Genomic DNA, 21,659 nt, shown 5'->3' with positions numbered 1-21,659 from the left:
TCAGTATTTTCTTCCCAATATCCTCTCTAAACCCACTCTCTGTCAGTTTGAAGCCATTATCCCTTGTGCTATCACTACATAACTTGTAAAAAGTCCCTCTCCATCTTTCTTGTAGCCACTTCAGGTACTGCTGTAAGGTCTCCCAAAGCCTTATCTTCTCCAGGCTGAACAACCCCAACTCTCTCAGACTGTCTGCATGTGTGCTCTGAAACTGGGAAATGCCAGCTATATCATGTGGGCAGTCCCCAGTGCTTATAGGGTAATATGATGAAACTCCACCTTCTGCTTCTGTGATTTCCAAAATGTAGGGCTCTGAGGTTCTTTTGGTAAGCACCAAGCTTTAGTTTCAGTCCATATCACTTGCAACCGCTGACACAGAGGTCTGGATTGGATTTCATTCACAGACACAGAATAAACACCTAGGGCTTTCAAATCAAGAGGGGCAGACTGATTCCGATTCCTCCATAATAAGTTCAGCAGTGCAGAATTGGAGAGTAAGCCTGGAATTTACGGCTTCATTTATGGTGCACAGCACTTCATCTTCCATCTACTCCACAGAGTCAAGAGGGAGCTTCACTATTGTTAAAACTATATCACTTTCAAGCTCATAACTTACCAAGTGCTCTGCTACAGTCTTCTCCTAAACAGGGTAGTTATCTTCTACTTCATACTAGGTCAAACCCCAGTTGTTAGCATGAACTGATCAACATGAAGTAATTTAAAGAAGCTGTTGTAAGAAAGACATTGTAAATTATACCTTTTATTTTGGCTTAATAAAGCTTTCAACAGGCATTGCGACAAATAATGCCCAGAATCTTTCCCTGTGAACTTCACTTAATGTTATCCCAGCCCTACTAGTCCTGCATTTCTACAGAGGAAGCTTCCTTGACTCAAGCAGGCTGGTTTTTCTGTCACCATCTTTCTTCTGGGTGGTTGTTTCCCTCATCTTAAGGGCAGATGAAAGGAAAGAACAACCACATAGTGTTAAGAAAAGCAACCTGGCAAGGAGCTGTGCTCTTGTGTAACATCTAACTGTTGTCAGCAGGCTACGGTTGAACCTGCCCAAGGAAATCAGAGCTATGAGTCCAGATTCCTCTGTCAGCATAAGCTTTTCATTCACACCTTAGTACAGTTCTTGACAGCTGTGGCTTCCTTGTCAGACTAAATGTATCAGGATTCTGTGTTTGTTTTTAAACCAAGTAAGTAAAAAGAAAAAAAAAGCTTATTAGAAAACATGCCAATTGCAAAAAGATCAGAATAATTGTACTGACTCTACAGTCCTAATTGCATCTCATTAATTCTGAGAGCAGAGGTGGAAAGGTGGGGAATCGTGAACACCAACCAAACCAAGCAATCCTGTGCCCTAGGAATACAATGAAATCCATCACAATCCATGTAGCAATAGTTGTTACTTGTTTGTGGGAGTGTCTAACACAATCCCAGTGGTTTTCAAACACCCAGAGATTGTTCACTCTGCAAGAAATGCAAACCCAAAGGGGATGCATTACAAGCTTGTGGGTGGATGCTGAAGATGTGGGCACTCTCCTTCCCAGCCTGTGACACAATAAGGACAGCCTGGCCAGAGTAGGCAGGCAATGAAATCCCTTTCAAACTTGCCTTTCTGGTTGTGGGTCTGACTCAGAGCTGTGTTGCAGAGCACCCTCTCCCTGCTCCATACCCTGAAGGCAAACAGACTGCTGGTGACCCGTGGGGAAATGCCCACAGATTGGTGGTTAACCTGCAGTCTCTCCTGGTGCCAACAAAATGTCAAGGTTAAAAGTAAAGGCAGTTGTATAATGCAGGTTGTGCAGGTGTGCAGAAACAATGTCTGTAGTTACGGATATTCATCCAAGAGGCACTTCTTTGTCTCCTCTGCCTAAAAAGCTGACGGGGCACTTGCACAACTCCTGTGGGCGGAAATCTACCCTGAAAATCTCAACCTGGGAGTGACAATTTCTTTAAATATACTTTTCCTCCGTAGTCAAGCCTTGCCCCAGTGTGAACCAAGCTATTCACCCACTCAGTGCTTGCTGAAGATACCAATTGTAACACAGCAAGGGCAGTGTGTGGTCTCAATCTGTCAGAACAGACACGGATGTTATACGGAGTAAGTCAAAAGTCTCTGTCAGGGTGAAAGTCTTACTTAACTCTATGCCACTGCAAAGGAAATTATTTTGTCTCATCAGCAGGTTGATGGAGACCAAATTCTTTAGAAACAGAAAGATATTTAACACAAATGAACACCTACCATTAATAGAAACAATATGTGTAATTTATCACTTGCTCTTCAAAAATCCTAGGCACAGTAATAACTAAACATTTCCAAAAGGAAAGTTAGAGGGGGAGTAACTGCATCATATATCAGGCTCTGGTGGTCATGGAATCAATCAGTGTCTTCTTTTGCTGTATAACACCATGATTACTCCTACACTTGTAAATATGAATGCTGGTTTATTTGAAATATTTGTGTTTTAAGAAAACTCAAGTGTTTTTTCCTTGATGTGTACAAAACTGGGAGATAGACAGAATTAGTATGAAGTTATTCTATGAACTCACATGTCCAATTTGAAAGGGTCGAGGAGTGTCTATGTGTGTTTTCAGATCCAGCAGTAGAAATTATTACCTTTTTTTTTAAGCTGTATTAACATGGCTGCAGCCAGCTATATGGGACATTAGATAGGATTCTGAGAGATAAAAAGAAAAGGAAGAGGAGAAAATATCACCTTCCAGAAGAACTTAACCAACCGATCAAACTGTGATAAAAATCCTCAGAAAATGAAAAACTGAACAATGTAATGAAGATATGACATTTGGGACTGACAGGATCTGTCCACAGCAAAAATAACTTTCACTGCCACATTAAAGACACAGAAGAGTTCCCTGCATTGGATCCCCTTACAGAGGGTGATGGGTGGAGGGTCTCTGTGCAGCTCCTGTGCAAGGGCAGGTACAGTCAGAGCTCTGAAGAAGAGGAGCCCAGATCCTTTTTGAAGAGTAGGATAGGAGCAGACAGTGTGAGTGAAACTGAACCGTAGTGGAGAATGTTGCTATAAAAGAAGCTCAGAGAAAGCCTGCTGACAAGAAGAGGATCAAATATTTTCATCCCCCAAAAAAGAAGCTTGGGAATCTTATGAAACATTATCTGTCACTGCTTATAGCCTGTTCTTAGTAGTGATATTTCTGACAAGGACTGATCTCAGTGATCTCTCACTTGAGAATTGCATGTAGCCTGTATTATTCTGTTAATTTCTCTCTGACTCAGAGCAGGATGCAGGTAGAATCTGTAATGATTTCATTGCAGCCATTCTGTCTTGGACTCTAATCTCACTAGATCTGAGAGATAAGCAAAATCAAGGCAGAAACCTAACCAGAAAGTCTCCAAGGAAAATCCAAATGCTAAGGAGGGAAGCAGGATGACTCAGGGCTCTTTCTCAAGGGCTGTTTCTGAATCTGTTCTTCTAACAAGGTTGCAGAGGGCACTGAACAGCAGAATATAGTTTCAGATCAAGCATGTTTGAGATCTAGCCATTTATAACCATTAGCAAGACTGTATTGGAGGACTGGACCTATGAGTTACTGTCATGGCTAAGGATATTGAATTAGGCATTGAACAACCTCAGAACTGAGGACAATCTGTGAGGCTAAAAAGGTTACAGATGGTATTCTAAAGAAAAAAAAGAAGCTTTAGGAAAAGTTCATCTCCTCCTTCACAGTCCTTTCTCATACATCCAAACAGCTCCATTTTCATACCAATTGGAGCCTGTTTGATGGCATTAGTTTTTCAGCTGCGAGGCCACTTGCCTCTGCTTGCAAGAAATGTTTTTTGGCAAATGAATGCCAAACCTCATTTTAGGATCTCTGACTGAAGAGCACTTCATAAAAATATTAACATAATTTGGTGCTGTCATTTCTAAAGCATCTCTTTAATGAGGGGAGTTGTTTACCGGTGACTGAGGCAGGCGTTGCTATCGCAGGGATCATTTATATTTCACAACGCTGTCAAATCCTGACAAGCAGCAGATTGTAACAGGATGGCTCCTGCTTTTTGATGCAATGTTTGGTACTCTCCACTCACATGTGAACGGGCTTTCTGTTTGTACCTTGTCAAAAGAGGGGAGAGCAGCTCTGGGGAGGGGGTAGGTGTTTCTACTCAGCCTGACACATTCAATTTACTTCAGTTATGCTTGCAGTGGGGTAAACATTTTTGTAAAAGAGGGTGTTGGCAATAGCAGTGGTCGTCTCAGCAGCTTATTGATACTCTTTTGCAATTGTCAGATGGGAACACGAATGCCCCACCATGGCCTGCAGTCACTCACATCAGACAGCCAGGGAGGATTTTGTTGCCAGCCTATTTTGCTGCCGGCATGCCCTCCGTGAAAATGTAGACCTGGCTTAATGATTGGATTCGACAATCTTAGAGGTCTTTTCCACGCTTAACAATTCTAGGATTCTAACTGCAGCCAGGGAGAGCAGTTCCCTATGTCCCTAAAGGAGTCAGTACTTCTCCACGTCAGAGCCCTAAGGCAGGGCCTTTAGGGAAGCTGGAATTGCAGTAGCCAGACTGTCCCCGTTTAAGCAGCCTGAAGGATTTAAGCCACCACTTGAGCACTTTGAAGCACGCAAAGGACTGCAGGCCAGCTTCTCAGGGGTGGCAGGTGATGCAGTTCCAATGAAGGCAGAGAGAGACACTGACACAAACTGGCTGGCGTTTTGGCTTTCCAGGCTGTGTTCACAGATCTCCTATGAGGTCTTGGACTCACTCAAAAGAGTTTTTCATGAAGGCCAGTGGAAAAATGCTCAGCTCTAGGCTATTTCTTGCAGACTCTGGTATTACAGAAGCTAGGCAGCAAGCTCATAGCAAACGAGCAATCTGCCAAACTAGAAGCTTTTAAATAAAATGGGACTGAAGAGAAGCTAAGATGCAGTTCGCCAGAGCGAATTGGCCCAGCTTAAGAAATAGCTGGAGCGACTGTTTTCGAGGTATTAATCATATCTCCCTCCTGACCCACTCTCCTCGTTCTCACCAGGGTGGCTGTGCTGGGCAAGTAGGTTTTCTGCTCTCCTACTGACATGGACTTTCTGAAGCTCCAGCCTGGCGCCTGCAGCCTGCCTCTTTTTAAGGCTCAGCAGCACTCCAGCAATGTGAAGGCAGCTGAGGTAATCGAGGAGTACAGATTTTACAGTATTGTCTGCAGTTCAGCAGTTAGCTGGTACATAAAGGCTCTGCTTTCATTCGTGGCCAGTGCTGGCAGAAGGCCTGTATTATGCCCTTTCATTTAAGACAAAGGCTCTCACACTGCAGTCTCCGGTGTGGAGAAATCTTTTGTACAGGCAGAGCCAGTGGGAGAAGGAGCCTTCTGGTCCCTGTGCTCCTTCTGCAGGGAGATTATAAAGAAAACCTCTTCCTTCTGCCCATGGGCCAGATGAAGAACTGAAGCAATAATGCCTTTTTATCACAGTAATTACAGTGCCCATTGTTTTAATGACAGTGTTGTTGGGAAACAGGAATAGACCACAGTCCCAAGGAGTTGTTCCAGTGTACACAAATAAACGATTTTATTATATTGTTGTCAGATTAGATGGACCACTCAGCATTATTTATACTACCATTTTCCCCCACAATTCTTTGTGCGTGTGTGTATTCATTTTATTTAACCAGATTATGCAAAATACCCAGTCCGGGAGGACACAAAAGGCCACTTTCTCTGGAAAACTTCCTTTGGGACTGGTAACAACAGGCTGAGATGGGCAAGGGAGACCTCATCTGACCACAGCACAGGCTGCTTAGCGTGGTTATTTACAGGGGAACAATACTCTGCTCATAGAAAAAGTGTTGAGAATAACTGTTTTCTGTTATTTCTTAAATTGGACATCTCCAGAACACTCAAACACACCTCTGTCTAGGCACTCGTGAGTGTGCTGCCAGGCAGAAACCTATACAGAAGCCTCTACAAGCTGAAAAGGCATTTAAGCAAAGTGGGTTTATAAAAGAAATACAGAAAAATGATGATGAAGCAAAATCTGGCTTTATGGGGACTAAAATCAGTGCTGGAAGGTGCTAATATCAGTGAGGAGTGCTACAGGTAGCTGGCAAGACATGGTGAGACATTAAGAACATATCTGAGAAAGGAATCTCCAAGAAAGGGTCTTGATTTAGCAACTGTCTTGGTCACAGGGGTAGGAATCACAAATCCTCTGGGTGCAGTTTACATGATGGGGAGCACGAGGTCAGGGTACAACCTACCTCACACATAAAATAATTCAACAAGCAACCCCATGAACTGGACTTTTTCTTTCATCCACAGGGACAGATGGGCCTCAGCTCCCCTGGGATGGCAGGAACCACCTCTGGCAATGTTTCCTGCTCTCCCCTGGCTTTGTAAATAGCCCATCTTACCAGCTCTTGCTAGATGTTGGCTTTCAGATAGCTGAAGCTTGTCACAGGGAGCCCCGTGTGGAGCAGTTTATACGTGAAGACTTAATTTTCCCAAACTTGTCTGCAGGCCAAGATAATGCAGATCACTGCTTTCTAAGAAAATTTGCGGAGCAGCTTTCTGAGCCACTGACCTCGATTTATAGCAGCTCTTGGAAAATAAGAGGAGTCACAAAGCCCAGGAGATGCTATTGCAGCGGTGTAGAAAGAGGTCACTGACAAAACCTTGCATAACTATCCGTTGGTTCATCTGGAATTGGCTGCACGCAAAATCTGATATGGGAGAAAATCAGGAAATAATTAACAGATAGCAGCATAATTAATGCAATCACGATGAGTTTATGGAAAATAAGTCCGGTCATAAAGAAACTTGATGCTGCCTTCCTCGGGACAAGTATGTATGAGACAGTTAACTTTGCTGACATCAGATACCATCTCCGGACACTCCAGTTTGCAGTGAGAAGTTGAAATCCACACTGCAAAAAGGATTTTGTAAAATTATTGGGAGTTTAGGAGAAAATGGTGAGGTTTGCAAGAGGAAGCTCAAGAAGGTTTGGTCACAGTAACAGATGACTTCCTTTCATCATACTGAGGACAAGATTTCTACATTCAGGTGCACAGAGAGCACCTTGGTCCAATGATGGAGCTAAACTGAAGTTAAAGGTGGGGTCAGAGACAGGGGATGTGCTTTTGATATGGCTGGTAACTATTTATGAGAACATATGTGATAATTTATCTGTCTTGTAACAGAGTATCTCAGAAGTTTCAAAAAATGTGGGGTCATTTGGCTTCTCTCTGCACCTACTTCCTTTAGATAGACCCTAAGTGCATCCCACACCCTGATAAGCTGCAGCCACAAGTTACAGCTCTGCAGTGCAGATGGGAATAAGGAAAAGCTGGTTTTCTATAGACTTCTGAGTCTGGGAGCCCATCTTCTGATCAAATCCAGCAGTGCTTGAGCAATGTGACTCTGATTTACAAAAAAACCCCACTGATATTGCACTTGTGCAGCTTTTGCCACAGATCCTCCATTCCTTAATTGCTTTTGACCTTACCCACGAATATAAAGGGCACCTTAGGATTTGGCTTATTAACCACTAGAGCAGCAAGCCCTTGGGTAGTAATGGAGAGTAATTGATATCATTCCAAGCTCACAATAATTTGTGTCACTGGGATCAAATGCCTGGCAATTTCAGGGGAATTTAACTCACAGATTGTACAGGGGCATCAGTTTGGTTGCAATTTGTTGGTGTTTTCTGCCTTTGTTTTTTTTTTTAATTGCCACCCTAAAAACAATAATTGGAAGTGGATTTGGGTCTACTTCTGTTATAATTTTTTTTTTTTTTTTTTTTTTTTAGACTCAGCAAAGGGAACTTCATTTCTTTTGCCATTTTCAGGGGCTAGTATTGTTAGTAGCACACAGAAAACCCAAGTAGTTTTTTCTGTGTAACATTCATGAATTTTAAAAGTACAAATCTTTCAGCTTTCCAAAATTGCATTTTTGTTTATTCCAGGTCAAACACTTCAGGAACCTTACCTGACCCTATCCAGTAGCAATTTTAAAAGAAGTGAGGGTTGAAAAGTCTTTCCAGTTGTAAGATTTTTCTGTTTTTAAAGACTATTATTTATAATTTCAAGTAGTTTTGCTTAAACTCACAGCCACCAGATATTGCTACTCACAAAGCCTTCCTGGCATTAAGAAATAAAAGCTCAAAAAATCACTCTTTGCACAGTTAAAAAAGAATCACCAAGACAGCAAACCACCATCTATAACTTTGAAGAAGATGTGCTGTTGTACAATAATAAATTTTATATGGCTTATGGTGGCTGAGGGACCAGCCAACCCAGCTCTCAGCACGAAGATGTGACACTCAGGGTTTTGAAGGAACTCAGCAGTATTGTTTGTGCTCTCTGGGAACCGACAGAGAACAAGGTGCCTACCTCGATTTGCAAGCAGCTGGTTTCAGGGTGGACACAGTGCACCGATGCTGGGCTTTGCCTCAGGCAAACCATACATGCAGTGTGTGGTTTTTAATAAAACAAGGCTGGCTGTCAAGTGAGGAGCATGGTGTTTCGTCTCTGGAGCATCCATCTCTACCAGCTCTCAGCAACACAGACCTTTGCTTGCAGTTCCTGTGAGGAAAACGCATTTGTTCACAGGAAGAAGGACATGTCCAACTGGGAAAATTTTTGGGGCTACTGCTGCAACCAAGAAACCCCTTCTGCTGCCCAAGGAAGGCTGGCCAGGATGGTGGGAATGAGCCTGGTGCACATACACACATCCTTCAGTCCCTGGACCACAGTCAAGCCCAACACCACACTGTGTCAGCCACCAGTGGGCTAATAGGACCTGTCCTTGCCTGGCATTTCTCCTTGAGGGGAGAGGAAAAATAGCATGTCTTTCCCACATGTATATGCAGGGAGAATTAAATGAAATGATGAAACAGAAAATCACATCTCTTTTTTTAATTTTTCCAAGTTAGATTTTTTTTTTCCCCAAAATCACACAACCCTCCTTCAGTTGCACCCTTCCAGATGAACTTAGGAAAATAGTGTGACAGAACAAAAGCTATTCTTTGGAGCACCAACCCCATACACTTGCCAAGGCAGGAGAGAGTTGTTCTTGATGCATCTGATTTTAATTTAACACTACACCTTCACAGCAAATAACTTCACATACATGCTATGATTAGTGATGGGGAAACCTCGGCAGGTTTTGAGTCTGGCTTCCATTTAAAAAAGGAAAAATCTGTGTGTTTTATCTAAACCTCATGAGGATAAAAACACTGGAAATTGGAAAACTCTTCATAAGAACAAGGTTTCTTATAAGACCATTTGCTTGTTTCAGTTTTAGTCTGAGATAGAAACCAGAAATGACAGAACTTCCCTGGACATTTCTGAACCATAATACAGAAACAGCTCTAAAAGAAAGATCTTAAAATGGAATTGAATACATTTTTCCTGATTCCTCGCCTAGACAAAGCTCTTCCTGACCATATATATTTGAAATACTGCTGCAAAAATAATTTTCTTCACTGCACTTTCACCACTAAGGCCACAAAATTTTCCATGAGAATGATGCTCTAAGCAAAAAGTGTTTTTATGGAAGAAAACTAAATATTTGTGGAAGGAAATCACTTTTGTAGATAATTTCCATTTTCTGTTGTAGGAAAAAAATCAAACTATCAAAATGGTTGTGGAAGATTCAATGTTATTTTTGATGGAGAAGGAAGATGGTCAACAACTTTCCAGAGAATGGAAGGATTTGCAGCCAAGTTCAGGAGAAAGTATGGAAAAAGTTTTGCACTTGCCTCCCAACAGCCCATAACCCTGTAAATCCTGGTTTTGGGGAGGTAGGTGTAGAAGTCTGGATCTTGGGAAGTGAGGCTGGGGAAGAGAGACGAGGGACACCAGTGCTCACTAGCACTGAGTTCCTTTTGTCAACAGGGCTGGGTGGGAAAGGATGCTGCCAGGGTATCCTGCATCCTGCAGGCAGGATGTAAAATTGTCACAACCATTCCAGCTTGGTACATGCCAAGCCAAACAGCCTAACTTTAGCTTTTCCCAAGGTGGGTTTTCTGGAAAAAAATTCCATTAAGAAGAAAAAAAAAAAAAATAATCACTGGGTTTTTTCCTCCAAATCAGTACATTTGGATGAGAAAACACCATTGTCACTCTCCATCCACCTCTGCCCAACACTATCCCCTCACTGTACCAGTGAGTCCCATTCCCCCACTGCATCCCATATGTCCTCCTCACCTTCCCCTCTTACAAACTGCAGCATGTCACTGAGGCATTGACACCTCCCCACATTTTCCTTCCATCCAGAAACATGCACTACACATTATCACCTGCTTCCTCTCCTCCATAAGGGCCCTTCCCCCCTCAGCTTGCCCAACACCACCTGGCCAGCCCAGCCCAGCTGGAGGAATCAGGGGAGTCAGACCAGACTTCCCACTCCCTCCTGCTCCTCCTTTGTGCTGCTTGTATCCAAACACTGCCTGTTGCTCCTGCCCAGACTGAGACCCAGACTCAGGGATGTGGAAACCTCTTTTTTTATTCCCTTTTACACCTCCCGTGGTGAAGTCCTGATTGCTGGCTGGAGCCAGTAGGTGCTGCTGTGTTCAAACAATAAATAATAACCATTCTTAACCACAGCCATTTAAAAATAATCACATTTTGGCTCCTGAAACACCCAGCAGCTTTTACATTTGAATGCTGTCAGTGTAACCCATGTAGGTTTTTCAACAGTATTTATTGTTCTGGCTGGTTAAAAACATTTCTCCTGAGCAGGGGGATGCCAATCAATGCAGCTACACCACTAAACAAATACAGCTCCCTGCTCCAATCCATTATCTGAAGAGTTATTTCTGTATCCACTTACAGAGGAAAGTTGTTATAAAGAAATACGACTAATAGCAAACACAGGAGCCTTTTCCAATATTCCAGTTTTCACACGTGGATGAGTTTGGGTGATTGTTCTTGGGCCATGCCACTGGAGCAAAACAGTCAGCAAGTGAACCTATGTAGCATTTTCCATTTATTACATTTATATGTGGAAACACCAACACATCCTCACTGCAGAATCTCTGGCTCTCATTCGCTGCTTTTCCATGCTGCTAACCAAGGAGGAGGTAGTGGGGAGCTACTTAGAAACAAAAAGCATCTAAGACACACCATTGATTAGAACAGGAAAGTGAGGGGCAGCTCCATACCATGGCCTCTGGATCTGTGAGGCCATCAATGGCTGATGGTTTTAACTCCAGGTCTGTCAGTGGCCCACACGGAGACTCTAAACAGGAGTTCATATGTCTGTCAACATCTGTTATCTTGGTTTTGGCTATTTAGATGGAAGAGGAGACACCTTCAGCCCCAGTGCTTCATATGGCTCATCAGCACCAGGAGTTTTCTGCTCTTTCTAGGTCCACTTCTACTGTGCTTTGATGGCCAGATAGCCAAAAGTGCTTCAACAGCTGTTTAGCCACCATGAAACTGAAAGTTTCCCCACCCCAGATGTGCACTACAGTACCCTGGGAGAAAAGCTGCATCCCTGTGTGTTTGCACAGCACAGGGCTCCAGACCTCTGCTGACACCCACCCCAGTGAGTGGGCTGGGCAGGCACTTTTCTGAAACCACCTCTGAAAACACTCAACTACATAATTTTTGCCTCAGAAGGAACAAAAAGTAGAGGTCTTGGATTTCACCACAAGCCTTGTATTATTAAATGCTTTAACCACACTGCTCCACTTGCTGGGTGAGGAGTAGGTGGCTGATTTTCTCTCCTATCAAAAGCAGTTAAGAGATGACAGCATCTTTCCCTTCAAAACAGTGTTGTTTCATCAAGTGACTAGTCCATGTTGGAGCTGACAGAGAGATGCAGAAATTATGTTGTCAGGCAGACATGGCAGGACTTGGATCTTCCATTACCTCCCAGGCCATTGGAAAACTGAGTCATCCTCTTGTTGAAATGAAGCATTTGTATTATTTGCCAGAATTATAACAAGAAATGGTTCTGGGAGGGTGATTTTCAAGGTTTTTCAATGACTCCCTGAAGAAACCTTTCTCTCTCTGATGACTATCCCAGGAAGCTTTGGGCATCCACACCTGTGATTCAGGTGCTTATATTTCAGTGCTGTGGAGGATTGCCCACGGAAAACAGGAAAACACTGGCTCCTGGCTAGGGAGACTAGTTAGGATGGGAATGCCCCAAATCCTATTCCCAGCTCAAAATCCAAGAAAAGTGACCTAGCCACCAGGTTTTGACTTCAGTGTGAGTGTGCTTTAAGCAAGTACTTTGAAAAGCTTCACATTTTTCACATGCTGGAGTAGTTTCCTGTAGTTTCCTGATTCAGCCCAGTTTCAAACCTATGCCATTGCAGGAAAAAAATCCCTAAATACATTTGACAAGTATCATCTCAAAACGTAGAGAACAGAAGGCAAATGACCCTGTTAATTTATCTTTTTCATACCTTCCAAGGCAATCACAGGATTTTCCAGAACGTATCTGAGTTTTGGGGCACAGCAGTACTGAGAAACTGCTCCGTGACAGCCACATGGGCAACAGGGGAGAAGGTGCCTCCATCATTCCTTCGGTATTTAGCAGGTGCAACTTTATTCCTTATGGAGTTGGTACCTGCACCATCCCAGGGCCTCTATGTGCTCTCAGTTGCTCACCAACCAATGCATCCTACACGTAAGTCACAAACATACAACATTCACAGGCATTAACGAAATGAGTTGGACTGAGCTAAATAAAGAATAGCTAGGAAAGAAAAAAAAAAAGACTAGACACTAAAAGGTCTAACATAAGTGGAAGCACTGTTCTGTCCTTCTCCTCTCCAGGAGGGACTGTCTGGAGGGGTGACAGCGAGCAGGCAGCCCTGGCTTTTTTCTGCAGCCACCACAGCAGGCACCGGTTGTTCACATCTGTCTGAGGAGCCCCACTGGGAACAGGCACTGATTCCACAGAAAACTATGCTGTCATTTTAATTAAACTGCTTCATGCCAACAGCAACAAGTTATACTAATGAGAGCAGATGTATCCAGTAAACAGTGGCATGTTTCTATTTTAATCTACTTAAACCTGGATATATACTAATTCTTCAGTAAATACCTCAGTGGCCAGCAAAATGAAAAACACATGATAAAAGAAGAAGTTTGCTTGTGACCCTTGAGACATGGGTATAATGTTTGGCTTGGCATCATTAATCTTATGGTCAGAAGAGTACAGCTTTAGAATGTGTAATGTGAGAGAACTGCTCATAGCAAAGTTTCCTCTCTACAGTGCCCTCTGCAAACAGTAATTTCCACATTTTTCTCTCTTCCCTGTAATTAGCTTCCCTTTGGCCTGACACACTCTGAAAGTATTGCCAGCTGAAGAGACCTATCCATCTCGTCTCTTGAATAAAAACATGAGCTAATTGAGTGGAGGGTATTTAAGTAGAGTGAACTGTATAAGGTATCTCATGCCTCAAGATAACTGATTCTTAAAGAACAGCACCTTAAATAAATCCTTTTGAAATGTTCTCTCAGGCTGATGGGTAAATAATTAATTGCTCTCCAGTGTGTCAATAAAAATCAATTCTCTGACATGAGGCTAAATGAATGGGAATTTTGTCACAAAATTCAGTGGGGTTGGCATTTCACTGTGTGTAACACAGGGACAGAGACAAGGCTCTGTCTTTGTATGACAAACTTTTGATGTCAGTATTTAACTGAAAAAAACAAGTAATGTGAAAAACAGAGGTGACTTTGATTGCCTCCTTCCTCTGTAGCCAATGGGAATCAGCTTTTGATACTGAACTGATCAAAACACTCACTTCAAATAATGCATGCTATGAATTTAGTTCTTTCTACAGCTAGTGAATCATTGGCAGATTGATCTTGATTCCTGAAAATGTCATTCTTAAGCAGGCTATGATTAGTGATTAGTATCACACAATATTTTCTTGTCATCTGGTTGTTTGCAAGCTGTAACCTTTCGGTATTCAGTATACAGATTTTGTAATTGCTGACTTCAATCACTAGGCTTATCCTCCCTGATTGGATGATGAGCATTTTAAAACAATGCCTTATCAAATGATAAAAGAAAACTTCCATCCCACATATAACTCTTGTGGGAAATTAAGGACACATGAATATCACGACGAATAACCAAAGTTGCTTTCATGCGGAAGAGTAACAAATTTATACCCTCAGCTTTATCAAGCTGAAAGAAGTGCTTTCAATTAAAAACAAAACAAAACAAAACAAAAAATCATTGTGGTATTTGAATGCTTTTTTGTGATTCATCCCATATACAAACATCCTCCTGCAATCATACTCCATCCAGGGATTTCTACTTGGGGTCCAGCAGGACCCCGGATCTTGCTAGGGCTTTGCTGTCTTCCTTTATCTATGCAGAACGACTCACTTAATGGCCCTTTACACCACATAAAAACTGAAAGGAATTTGTCAATACCGCAAGCAGTTCACGGCACCTATCAGGGAGGGAAAAAAAGGAGAGTAGAAGTCTGACTGCAGTAATTTCATTAAGCTGTTTCCCACCTTCTGGGCAGATCTATGAGGTGAGTAGGAACCAAGCAAGCTGGGTTGTCTATTTATTGGTAGACTTGCATAATAGCTGCAGTACAATGTGTTGAGACTGGCCATTTATTAGTTTACCAGAAGTTTGTGACAAGCCAGGGCTTATTCTGTGACCAATCCGTGCCTTGCAGATATCAGTTGTAACTTGCCATGGAGTGACACTTCATCTTAGAAATGCTAAAGGTGAGTTTGTGTGAAGCTGCTTACTTAAACAAAAGTTTGGGTTTCTTTTTTTTTTGTGGTGGTGGTGGTGGTGGTGGTGGCTTTGTTTTAGTTTTGGGGTTTTATTTTTCCTTTATCATGAGGGAGGACCCCTCGAATTTCTTTTCCAGATTTCAAATGGAAAGTTGAAGACCTTACACAGTTCCTTGTGACTGTTGTCTTCTTTATGCCCACCAGGATTGGGGTCAGGAAGGAATGAAACATTACTGTCCTGGTTTTAGCTGGGATAGAGTTAATTTTCTTCTTAGAAGAAAACACAAATCCTTGGAGAAAAAGGAGGATAAATATTTAAAACAGCCTTTGAAAGTTAAGCACACAGAAGTGATTAACAAATAACAGGAATTGTGCTTGTTCTCTTTGCAGACCACTAAAAATTCTCCACTCACCAGGCTGGCACATTAACAAATAATATGATTTGTACCACTTTCTGAGCCTGTTCTACAGAACTGAAAAAAAGAACAACAGGGAGGCAAGGAAAACAACTGCAAGTAAAAACAATCATTTTCCCCACAGTATTTTCCATAAAGAGACTTCCTTCCCTCCAGTATTATGGCAAACTACCTTTTTAATCCTCTTGCAGCCAATGAGCAGTTATTTTCTCCTCTTCTTCAAAATGAATCTTTTTTTCTTTTTTCTTTTTTCTTTTTTTTTTAAATATATGCTATTAGGACTTGAAGAACCACAAAAGCTATTTTCAGGTCCAGTCCTGTTCTGCTTGCTGGCCAGCTGGGCTGTCCTACAGCCAAACCCCATCAAGCTGTACCATGAAAGTAGCCGTCCTTAAGTAGACTCCCCCTGACAGAACACGATGAAATTACCACTGCATCAACACAGGTGCATTTACTTTGTCTGCCCCATAAATCTGGCCTGTAGGATGACTTGTATAAATAAAATGAATTATTTTGTACTTGTGAGGACTTGATAGGGGTCAGTGATTTGCTGAACACTAGCAGAATTTCTCGGCACAGAATGGGTAAACCAGGAGGTCTTAATTCAAAGTGTTAGATTATCCAGGCATGATGGCTTAATACAAGTGGGAGGAAGGTATAATACAGGGAATCATTACTTACACACGAGCATTTATGAAATCATTACTGTGCTGAAGTAGTTCATTTGTCTGCCTTTTTAACTACAGACCTTTGGTTTGAGGAAGACTGACAATGCATCCACTAGCAGGAGCTCTGAATCACCTGTAATTGAGGATTTTACCACTCCATGCCCTTAGTGTGCTCCTTCTAGAAAGATGCCAGGCTCATTTCTGTCCATCTCCAGGTGGATGAGAGATGCCAGTGGCATCCTGTCTTCATTAGGTTCATTAGAGTGGCACTGAGCTCTCAGGGAGCACTAGCTCCTGAATGAGAGACTCTCTGATCCCTTTAATTTTCACAGCTTTGTGCTCTGCAAACTTTTATGTGAACAGGTTTTGCTGGGATTATTTGAGGCCTTGTCAATACTTCTTTTGTGACCAAAAGATAAGGCCTTCTCTCTCTGTACGACTGGAAGAGCACACAGGCAAATATTAAAAGGCTTTGTTTTCTTTCCAGTTCAACAAACCCATGATCCTCATTCTCAGCTTCCTTCCTTCAACTGCCTCAATGTAAAAGGCAAATTTTTGTAGGTGGCCATTTGCATCTGATGTTGGGAGGGTGAGAGGAGAGGACTATGTTGTCTGTGGGCACTGTCTTGGTCCTTCACTTCATGCCTTGGCTCTTCAGGGACACCTCTCCTCTGAGGCACTACACAGTTGGAGCAGCACCAAGTAGCTGCAAGGAGAAAACCGTCCTCCAGCTGATTCCCACAAACTCCACCCTCCCTCACCTTCAACACAAGCTGTCATCGTGAGGACATGAAGAGGAAAAGCCAAGCCCTGCCTGAACGAACACAATCCTTGGCAATATAAACCATTTTGGAACAACTCTGTACAACGCTGCCAACAGAAACATGAACCTTCTCTTAAGAGCCTTCTGGTTTTTTCCACCATTAAGGCCTCCAATGCAGCCTCAGGCTTGAACAATATCTCTTGGAGTGTTTAGGAGCGGGGTGTTCTTCCCAGATGACCTAATTTCCAGCTAATCTCTTGCCTGTCAACTGTTTCAGCTGAGGTAAGTTTCGAAGTGAATTTTGCTGTGGCAAAGAAGAAGGACACCAGGAAAGGCTCTTCCCAAGTCAGTGGAACAGCTGTGTCTGAGCAATATCAGCGTCAAGCACTCAGTAATTCTGAATAAGTCATATGAATCACCCACTCATCACCAGCATTAACATTTTCTGTTTACACCTGACCTCTGACAGGTTTTCTTTTATCTCTACCTTTTCAATAATGCCATTTACCAAAAGGTGTTAGATGCAAGATGATATGCCACTGATTGCAAGTCAGCCATCACACCAAAAGCACAAAGCCTGATCTGAGGAGGTTAGAGCAGCCACAATGCTAATTTGAATACTGTAATGACTTTGCTTCAGACTTGCTGGTTTTGTTTTCCATGTTTTACCAATATTTGCGAAAAGCAAGTCTACTTCAAACAGATTTCAAACAAATAATTCAGGACACCTTTGCAAAGTTATGAAATTCCTATTCATAACTGGAATTGCGCAGAACACAAATTCAAAGTTCAGGAGTTACGCTCATCTAAGTAGGGAACACATCCTATCAGGGAAGTGACACACCTCATAAAAATAATTCAAGTTGCCAACATTGAATATGAAATGCTCCCCACAAATTGCTCTCCAAGAGGCTGCTAGTGAAGAATGATTTTCAGGAGTGATTCAGCAAACAGCTCCAGAAAATTACAATCTCTTCACGGACAATTCACAAATGAAAGATACGGTTTGTTGAATGAAATTCATTACAAACGATTCTTTTACCTGTATTTATCCCTGTGAAAACAGTCAGGGCTCTCAGGTGGACCCTCTAACATTTACACCACCTGTAATGCTCAGTATCTAGAGGCCAGGCAATTTTATGCTGAACTTCTACTCTAAGTAATAAGAAATTATGCTAAATGTCTAAAGCAAGAAATGGTAAAAGATTTTCCTTTATCTCCCGTTTTTTTTCTTTTCATATCATGTAGCAATCAATGCACAAAGAGCAGTAACAGAAACTTCAATAAAATAATGTCAACCCGAAGGACTGCATTTTTCAAGCAGTGCCTTTTTGGAGGGCAGGAATTTTTTGCCTCTGTATGACAATGCTGATGTAAACTGGACCATAGAGTCATTTCTGTGTGTCTTTGCCCATGTGATATGCATTTTTAGGTTTCCACCAGAAGATTATATTGTTGATACAGCATGTCTTGAGGAACAAAGTAAGTTGAAATTGCTTTCCAGAGAAAGCACCCCCAATCCCCAGGGGCAGGACTGACTTCGAAAATAACAAGCTGTGCCATGAGACCAGAGTGATTTCTTTACAGCCTCCCCCTCTTGTGTCCTGTAATGGCCTCACAAAATGCCGATGGCACACTAGAGAAAGGAGAAGCAGGGAAATAAAGAGGTGTCATTTCTTTAGGTGAAGCAGCATAATTCCCTGGTACATTCTTCTATCAGGTCAAAGTAACCTCATTTACAAAATAAAATCAAAAATTAGTTGAAAGGGTGGTGGTTGTTGTTGTCTTTATTATTATTACTGTTATTTTTTACTGACTGTCCTACAATAACTTGGTTTGTGGTTTCCCTCTTGTGGGAATGACAGGACTTAAGGATGCTATTCTAGAAGTATGTTTACACCAAAAGGAGGCAAACATTATCTGCCATTCTCCTGCCTTCCTTGGCTGTTCCCTCACAGCTAGATCCCCTTGGGAAGCAAACAGAATTTTCAGGTGTTACTGCAGCAAGCCCTGTCAAGGCTTCAGTGCTCAGCTGTGTTGAGTCACGGCTTGGTCTGCCTTGCGTGAGATGGGTTTGTGGAGACCTCTCCCTGCTCCTGCCCAGACCTGCCTCCTTGGAATATGCTCTACGTGAGCTCCTGAGCTATAAACAAGTCATGTTTGCCAAGCTGGCGACAACAGTGCTGCTCACTGTTTGCTGCTATCTTCTCTTAATTTCCTGGGGCGTGGAGGCCCATATGTGCATGTGTTCACAAATTCTCCCCTCCCAGTTCACAACCTCTGAGGTGGCCCCAGTGCCCCCGTGTTCATCAGAGAGAGGTTGGCAGCTTCACGAGGTGACTCATCACATGAGCAGGAAGACATCCAGACAATGAGAGTCTTACATTGAAGGGGGAACTAGAATAGTGGCTGGTGCTAGAAAGAGAACCTTGGCAAATGTTAAGTCAGGTTTAACAAGGGCTGAGGTACCTGCATGCTGTCAAACCAGAGATACCACTCCAGGTGCCTCGGCAGCTCAGATGTTCCCAACACAGAAGCTCTTTTCCACAAAGCCTGAAGATGACAGAAAATCAACTATATTTTTTCTTGTTTATGCAGGGGGTTTTTTTCTGCATATCTTTTTCTAGATTTTTTTTTAATTAAAATGCAGATAGCATACCTGAAATATTTGGTGGTATTTTAAACAGCTTTGTAAATAATCCTAGACTCACCTTGCAGGCTGTCACAAAGCACAGACAAACAGGAAAATTTTCTTCTCTTTTTTTCCATGTACTTGACACTGGAGTAAGGCCAAAATATGGAGGAAGAGACAATATCACCCAAAAATGTGTCTCAAAAGAGGTGGCAGAGGCCAGTTGCATCAGGCTGTTTGGTTGCCTGGTCCAACACATTGCCATCAGTTGAGTAGAGTTGAGCAGTTGATCTCTGCAGAAAATCATCAAAACCATCAAAAAAATCATCAAAACATAGAGGTATGCACTCTGGGTCTAAGAGGAGCTTGGCACTCCCCCAGAATCACAGCAATGCTGCTTGGAAGGGACTGGGGAGGTCTCCATCACAGTCCTCCATTTGAACCTACACTATTGCCAACATAACACGACATCAGCCAGGAGACTATCAGGAAAAGGGTAATCATAACAAAAAGAAAGTATATGGGAAGGGAGGCCCTGGGAAATAAAGAGTCAGAAAGAGAGAGAATTTGGGATGAGAAGGACGTGAGAAACCCGACCTAGTTGAAGGTGTCCAACTCCCCTGAAATGAGCTGGGGAATTGGACTAGATGACCTTTAAAGGTCTCTTCCAATTCAAATATATATTCATATATGATTCTGTGACATGTATTGCACAGACTTGAAGGCTGTCCTCCATAAAAGGGTCTCATGTCTGCTTCTGGAGTCTACAAACACTGACACATCATATCCCACTATGCCCTAGATGGTGTTCTGCTTCCATGAGTTTCATCTACCATGGTATAACAATCCTATTCTAAATTCTGGGGTTTTTTTCCTTGGGCTCTGGATCAATATAGCTCCTAGAACAATGAGAAACTGATCTTGAACCTGTGTTATCCAAGGCAACTGCACAAGTGAGGACACTCACAGTGATTTGGAAGTAAATGAACTGATGCTTCCTCATTGCTCTGCCTATAGTCATGAACCTCCCTCTCCTATGAACATGTGAAACTTGGCAGCAGAGTTTTGTTTTGCTTGTTATTGGGAGGGATTGCCCTGGCAGGGATCCTGAACCAGCACACCACATGCAGTGGGACATTCTCTGCATCTCGTTCAGAGCCTTAGGGAGCCAGGTTTCCACAAAAGAAATTGGGTTTGGAAATTCTTTACCCTCCAGTAGAGCAAATGCATGAATATTTCTGTTCCTGACCTGATTTTCCATCAGTTCCAGGGGATATTTCAATTCCTTATTTTTCTTGATTAGAGGAGGAGAGACCGCTTTGCTTTGCTGTTTCCTTTCCAAGTTCACTGGCTTGCTAGTTCTGAATGTCCTGGGTGTTTCCCTGTCCCCTCCCCAGTAACCCTTTTAGGAAGTTTCCCAGTCGCAATCTTGATCCATTTTAAATAACTAGTTACTCCCAGCTGGTTTCTCCACCACTCCCTTCTGAGGTCAGACCACCAGAAGTGAGAGGGGGTGGACTTCATTTGTCTCTCTGATCCTATTCCGAGAAAGAAGGAAGCTCACCAGTCAGACAGTGATGCTTCGTGCTCACACACTGGTTCTACTTGGTCATTGCCTTTCCCTGACTCACCTAATGACCTCACCCTTCTTTCCTCAGGAGATGTCCCTAATTCACTAGGAGATTGGCAAGGATGCAGCTGAGACAAACTTCATGCTCTGGAACTGTCCCCATATGTTTCTTCATGTGATGTCTCTAATGCCATGCTCACAAAAGTTCACAGCAAGAAGGCTGAGTTGAGGCATGCTCTTCATCCTCAGGGAAAGACTTCCTGCCCTTCTTGTCTCCCATGACATCATGGCAGCTATAAGCCATTCTTAGCTATGCCCTAATGGGCAAGGCAAGCTGTGCTCCAGAGCTCACCTGCAGCTTTCACCCGTGAAAGAGTTCAGTTCAATCAGTTTAGATGCAGCCAGGTAGAGGAATTCCTCCACTTAGTGACAGAGCTATGGGAGGAGGTGAGGAGGTTGAGGAGTATCAGGGATAGTGAGAGACAGAAAGAGAGAGAGAGAGAGAGAGAGAGAGACAGAAAGAGAGAGAGAGAGAGAGAGAGAATGAGAATGAATACTGGAATCACATGCTGCCTTCCCTGGGACAGGCCTGACAGGGAGACAGGACACATGATACAGGGGATTCCCTGTCTTCTCTCCACCTGGCTCAACATTGTGACTTAAAGGATAGGGGGCAAGGGTGACCAATTCCTGCCCCGTGCAGCAGGTTCATCTCCTCTGTGACTGCACCACCTTCCCAGGTGCCCCAGCATAACAGGAATGAGTTTTTGCAAGTGGAACAGCAGGACAGCAAGGATGATGGTACACCCAGCATGGAGGTGTTGCTAAAGTTAAGTTGGTCTATGCTCTGCATTAAACTGCTTCCAGAAAGAAAACCAGTCATGTCATTATTGTAGG

General features: G+C 42.8%; 1 long non-coding RNA gene across 2 annotated transcripts; it reads right to left on the bottom strand.

The window, feature by feature from the left end:
* Positions 1-8,460: 8,460 nt before the first annotated feature.
* Positions 8,461-20,997, bottom strand: LOC113944845. 2 transcript variants are annotated; one of them, XR_003526844.1, is made up of 3 exons: positions 20,824-20,997; positions 19,030-19,113; positions 8,461-8,566 (listed from the first exon to the last, which is right to left on the bottom strand). It is a non-coding gene; the product is annotated as an uncharacterized LOC113944845 (long non-coding RNA). The 2 variants fall into 2 exon arrangements; XR_003526843.1 differs by lacking the exon at positions 8,461-8,566 and adding an exon at positions 14,834-15,003.
* Between the last annotated feature and the right edge of the window lie 662 nt (positions 20,998-21,659).

The sequence above is a fragment of the Corapipo altera genome, unplaced genomic scaffold, assembly GCF_003945725.1.
Source record: "Corapipo altera isolate COAL_440 unplaced genomic scaffold, ASM394572v1 23, whole genome shotgun sequence".
NCBI classification, from domain to species: Eukaryota; Metazoa; Chordata; class Aves; order Passeriformes; family Pipridae; genus Corapipo; species Corapipo altera.
This window is presented reverse-complemented; position numbering and strand designations above follow the sequence as displayed.